At 48.2% G+C, this 6,000-nt stretch overlaps 1 long non-coding RNA gene across 4 annotated transcripts in view; it reads left to right on the top strand.

Moving 5' to 3' along the window:
* The first annotated feature begins 306 nt into the window (after positions 1-306).
* The window catches only part of LOC137622317 (uncharacterized), a 45,928-nt gene continuing 40,234 nt past the window's right edge, over positions 307-6,000 (top strand). For 3 of the 4 annotated variants that reach the window (XR_011040418.1, XR_011040417.1, XR_011040420.1), the window contains exon 1: positions 307-389. This is a non-coding gene — a long non-coding RNA (uncharacterized lncRNA). Of the gene's footprint in view, positions 390-415; positions 535-6,000 lie in introns of those variants that run through there. The other variant, XR_011040419.1, reaches the window with a different exon arrangement.

Genomic DNA, 6,000 nt, shown 5'->3' with positions numbered 1-6,000 from the left:
GATCATCATAAAAACTGGAATAAATCTTTCTAGAGATGTTTTTGCTTAGAAAGCTAGAAAATTAACATTAGTCTATTAATAAAAACGGTTAGTACATGTGTTATTCTTCTTAAATCTTCTTAAAACGGTGACATTTTATTTAAAAAAGATGAAATCACATTGAAAACCTAATTTACACGTTATACGAAAACTTAAATGTAGATGGCGCCAGCAAAGAACTGCTAATAACTCTAATGGATAGATGGCGCTAGTGTAAGTATTCAAGGAGTGACGAGGATAGTTGAATTTCCACACTCCAGACCAAAGACTCCAGACTACCCTTATCGTTTTATTTTGTCAAGCGAAGCCATTTACAAGGCCTTTTAGCCGTCAACCTTAGACTGGTAAAGGTAAGGTTTGTTATTGTTCTTTAGTAATGTCCTTTTGGTTAACCAATAATTTTCTACTTTGGATAATTATTTTGTGTTTTTATCGAAGTTTTTAGGCAAGTGGATACATCTCGAAGTATCCAAAATTATGATCAACTGGAATGTGGTGAGGAAACTAACCTTGTCTGGTTTATTAGTTTTTTTATTTATATCTCTGGCTGTGTATTTTTGGATTTTGGAGTCTGTAAAAGTGAACGTCTATTAATAATAAATAGTTAATTGCCTTTCTATTAACGCCTGTGGAACAGGTTGCAAAATTAGTTTTTTTTTTTTTTTTTTTTTTTTAGTTTACTTGAGCACCGTGAAATTACTTTAAATTTTGTCTTAGGGTCTACTTTGCCTTCGGGTACACCAAATTTACTTTGCCTTAGGGTGCGCCGGATTTACTTTGCCTTAAGGTGAGCCGAATTTACTTAGCCTTAGGGTGCGTCGATTTTACGTTGCCTTCAGGTACGCCAAATTTACTTTGCTTTAGGGTGAGTTGAATTTACTTTGCCTTAGGGTGCGCCGGATTTGTCTTAAGGTGGGCCGAATTTACGTTGCCCTAGGGTGAGCTGAATTTACTTTGCTTTTAGGGTGCACCGAATTTACTTTGCCTTAATGTGGGCTGAATTGACTTTGCCCTATGGTGCGTCGAATTTACTTTGCCTTTAGGGTGCATTGCATTTACTTTGCCTTAATGTGGGCTGAATTGACTTGCCCTAGGGTGCGTCGAATTTATTTTGCCTTTAGGGTGCGTCGAATTTATTTTGCCTTTAGGGTGCGTCGAATTCACTTTGCCTTTAGGGTGCGTCGAATTTACTTTGCCTTTAGGGTGCGTCGAATTTACTTTGCCTTTAGGGTGCGTCGAATTTACTTTGCCTTTAGGGTGTGTCTAATTTACTTTGCCTTACGGTGCGTCGTATGTACTTTGCCTTAGGGTGAAACAAATTTACTCTGCCTTTAGGGTGCGCCAAATTTACTTTAGCTTAGGGTGCGTCGAATGTACTTTGTCTTAGGTTGAGCCAAATTTGCTTTGCATTTAGGGTGCGCCGAAATTACTTAGCCATTAGGGTGCGCCGAATTTACTTTGCCTTAGGGTGGGCCGAATTTACTTTGCCATAGGGTGCGTCGAATTTACTTTGCCTTAATGTGGGCCGAATTTACTTTGCATTGGGGTGGGCCGAATTTACTTTACTTTTAGGGTGCGCTGAATTTACTTTGCTTTAGGGTCGGCCGAATTTACTTTGCCATAGGGTACGTCGAATTTACTTTGCATTGGGGTGGGCCGAATTCACTTTGCATTGGGGTGGGCCGAATTTACTTTACTTTTAGGGTGCGCTGAATTTACTTTGCCTTATTGTGGGCCGAACTTACTTTGCGTTAGGGTGCGCCGAATTTTCTTTGCCTTTAAGGTGCGCATAATTTACTTTCTGGGCTCTGACCTGTGCCGCCCAGTGAAATGCTCCTTTTACATTTCTAAGGTAATAACTGCTATGAATTTTACCAGAGAAAAAATTTTATAGGAATGCTAAGTTGAACCCAGCTCGCTCACCTATTAAGGTGTCTGTATAAATAACTGGGGCGTGATTAAATCACAACCAGAGGCCTTGCACCATTTAGATATCTCCTGTCAGTATCCCCGAACAGCGAGGTGCCGTTCAACATCCCAGCTCTGAAACGGTACTACGAGCGATCCCACCCACGGCAGTGACGTCCCTCCTTTTTCATAGCACCTGCTTGCATAAGTTGTCTTTTTTTCTGATGAGTGTTTTCCTTGGATTACCCAGTATTTATCTCAGGATGTCGGACCCTACCATCACTCCACCTAAGTTAAGTACCAGATCTGAGTTTTGAGATTTTGGAGGTGACCTTGCCCTTATTTATTATATTTATCACAGTTTTATTTTATCTACGACCCCGCATCGGGTCCTCGTGGCGATCGGCCACCTCCTCTCTCTCTCTCGTCGTTCTTAAAGTTTTACAATGTGTCTTCTATACTGATTGTTCCTCGTTTTGAACTTTTCTGGGTATCCACAGTTCACGCCCTGTGTTATTTTATATTATGGTAGTCTGTTATTACGGTATCGTAATTTCAATTTAATTTTTATTAGGGTGCGTCGTATTTACTTTGCGTTAGGGTGCGCCGAAGTTACTTTTCCTTAATGTGAGCCGAATTTACTTTTTATTAGGGTGCGCAGAATTTACTTGGCCATTAGGGTGAGCCTAATTCACTTGGCCTTTAGGGTGCGCCTAATTTACTTGGCCTTTGGGGTGCGCCAAATTTACTTGGCCTTTAGGGTGCGCCGAATTTACTTTATATTAGGGTGCGCCGAATTTACTTTATATTAGGGTGCGCCGAATTTACTTTGCCATCGGGTGCGCCAAATTTACCTAGTCTTTAGGGTGCGCCGAATTTTATTTGCCTTTAGGGTGCACCGAATTTTCTTTGCCTTTAGGGTGCACCGAATTATCTTTGCCTTTAGGGTGCGCTGAATTTGCTTTGCCTTTAGAGTGCGCTGAATTTGCCTAGCCTTTAGGGTGCGCCGAATTTACCTAGCCTTTAGGGTGCGCCGAATTTGCCTAGCCTTTAGGGTGCGCCGAATTTGCCTAGCCTTTAGGGTGCGCCGAATTTGCCTAGCCTTTAGGGTGCGCCGAATTTGCCTAGCCTTTAGGGTGCGCCGAATTTGCCTAGCCTTTAGGGTGCGCCGAATTTGCCTAGCCTTTAGGGTGCGCCGAATTTGCCTTGCCTTTAGGGTGCGCCGAATTTGCCTAGCCTTTAGGGTGCGCCGAATTTGCCTAGCCTTTAGGGTGCGCCGAATTTGCCTAGCCTTTAGGGTGCGCCGAATTTGCCTTGCCTTTAGGGTGCGCCGAATTTGCCTAGCCTTTAGGGTGCGCCGAATTTGCCTTGCCTTTAGGGTGCGCCGAATTTGCCTAGCCTTTAGGGTGCGCCGAATTTGCCTTGCCTTTAGGGTGCGCCGAATTTGCCTTGCCTTTAGGGTGCGCCGAATTTGCCGTGCCTTTAGGGTGCGCCGAATTTGCCGTGCCTTTAGGGTGCGCCGAATTTGCCGTGCCTTTAGGGTGCGCCGAATTTGCCGTGCCTTTAGGGTGCGCCGAATTTGCCGTGCCTTTAGGGTGCGCCGAATTTGCCGTGCCTTTAGGGTGCGCCGAATTTGCCGTGCCTTTAGGGTGCGCCGAATTTGCCGTGCCTTTAGGGTGCGCCGAATTTGCCGTGCCTTTAGGGTGCGCCGAATTTGCCGTGCCTTTAGGGTGCGCCGAATTTGCCGTGCCTTTAGGGTGCGCCGAATTTGCCGTGCCTTTAGGGTGCGCCGAATTTGCCGTGCCTTTAGGGTGCGCCGAATTTGCCGTGCCTTTAGGGTGCGCCGAATTTGCCGTGCCTTTAGGGTGCGCCGAATTTGCCGTGCCTTTAGGGTGCGCCGAATTTGCCGTGCCTTTAGGGTGCGCCGAATTTGCCGTGCCTTTAGGGTGCGCCGAATTTGCCGTGCCTTTAGGGTGCGCCGAATTTGCCGTGCCTTTAGGGTGCGCCGAATTTGCCGTGCCTTTAGGGTGCGCCGAATTTGCCGTGCCTTTAGGGTGCGCCGAATTTGCCGTGCCTTTAGGGTGCGCCGAATTTGCCGTGCCTTTAGGGTGCGCCGAATTTGCCGTGCCTTTAGGGTGCGCCGAATTTGCCGTGCCTTTAGGGTGCGCCGAATTTGCCGTGCCTTTAGGGTGCGCCGAATTTGCCGTGCCTTTAGGGTGCGCCGAATTTGCCGTGCCTTTAGGGTGCGCCGAATTTGCCGTGCCTTTAGGGTGCGCCGAATTTGCCGTGCCTTTAGGGTGCGCCGAATTTGCCGTGCCTTTAGGGTGCGCCGAATTTGCCGTGCCTTTAGGGTGCGCCGAATTTGCCGTGCCTTTAGGGTGCGCCGAATTTGCCGTGCCTTTAGGGTGCGCCGAATTTGCCGTGCCTTTAGGGTGCGCCGAATTTGCCGTGCCTTTAGGGTGCGCCGAATTTGCCGTGCCTTCAGGGTGCGCCGAATTTGCCGTGCCTTCAGGGTGCGCCGAATTTGCCGTGCCTTCAGGGTGCGCCGAATTTGCCGTGCCTTTAGGGTGCGCCGAATTTGCCCATCCTTTAGGGTAGGCCGAATTTGCCTTGCCTTAGGGTGGGCCGAATTTGCCTTGCCTTAGGGTGCGTCGAATTTGCCTTGCCTTTAGGGTGCGCCGAATTTGCCTTGCCTTTAGGGTGCGCCGAATTTGCCTTGCCTTTAGGGTGGGCCGAATTTACTTTGCCTAAGGGTGCGCCGAATTTACTTTGCCTAAGGGTGCGCCGAATTTACCTTAGGGTGGGCCGAATTTCCTTTGCCTTAGAGTGAGCTGAATTTACTTTGCCTTAGGGAGGGTCAAATTTACTTTGCCTTAGGGTGGGTCGAATTTACTTTGCCTTAGGGTGCGCCGAATTTACCTTAGGGTGGGCCGAATTAACTTTGCCTTAGAGTGAGCTGAATTTACTTTGCCTTAGGGAGGGTCGAATTTACTTTGCCTTAGGGAGGGTCGAATTTACTTTGCCTTAGGGTGGGCCGAATTTACTTTGCCTAAGGGTGCGCTGAATTTACCTTAGGGTGAGTCGAATTTACTTTGCCTTAGGGTGAGCCGAATTTACTTTGCCTTTAGGGTGCACGGAATTTACGTTGCCATTAGGGTGCGCCAAATTTACGTTGCCATTAGGGTGCGCCAAATTTACGTTGCCATTAGGGTGCGCCAAATTTACGTTGCCTTTAGGGTGCGCCAAATTTACGTTGCCTTTAGGGTGCGCCTAATTTACGTTGCCATTAGGGTGCGCCGAATTTACGTTGCCTGTAGGGTGCGCCGAATTTACTTTGAGGTGCGCCGAATTTACCTTGCCTTGGGGTGCGCCAAATTTACGTTGCCATTAGGGTGCGCCAAATTTACGTTGCCATTAGGGTGCGCCAAATTTACGTTGCCATTAGGGTGCGCCAAATTTACGTTGCCATTAGGTTGCGCCAAATTTACGTTGCCATTAGGGTGCGCCAAATTTACGTTGCCATTAGGGTGCGCCAAATTTACGCTGCCATTAGGTTCGCCTAATTTACGTTGCCGGTAGGGTGCGCCGAATTTACGTTGCCTGCAGCGTGCGCCAAATTTACTTTGAGGTGGGCCGAATTTACCTTGCCTTTGTTTGAGGTGCGCCGAATGTACGTTTGCCTTGGGGTGCGCCGAATGTACGTTTGCCTTGGTGTGCGCCGAATGTACGTTTGCCTCGGGGTGCGCCGAATGTACGTTTGCCTCGGGGTGCGCCGAATGTACGTTTGCCTCGGGGTGCGCCGAATGTACGTTTGCCTTTGGCGGTGCGCCGAATGTACGTTTGCCTTTGGCGGTGCGCCGAATGTACGTTTGCCTTTGGCGGTGCGCCGAATGTACGTTTGCCTCTGGCGGTGCGCCGAATGTACGTTTGCCTCTGGCGGTGCGCCGAATGTACGTTTGCCTCTGGCGGTGCGCCGAATGTACGTTTGCCTCTGGCGGTGCGCCGAATGTACGTTTGCCTCTGGCGGTGCGCCGAATGTACGTTTGCCTCTGG

Source organism: Palaemon carinicauda, chromosome 29, assembly GCF_036898095.1.
Source record: "Palaemon carinicauda isolate YSFRI2023 chromosome 29, ASM3689809v2, whole genome shotgun sequence".
Taxonomy (NCBI): Eukaryota; Metazoa; Arthropoda; class Malacostraca; order Decapoda; family Palaemonidae; genus Palaemon; species Palaemon carinicauda.
The sequence above is the reverse complement of the archived record's forward strand: the minus strand, read 5'-3'. Positions and strand labels throughout refer to the sequence as shown.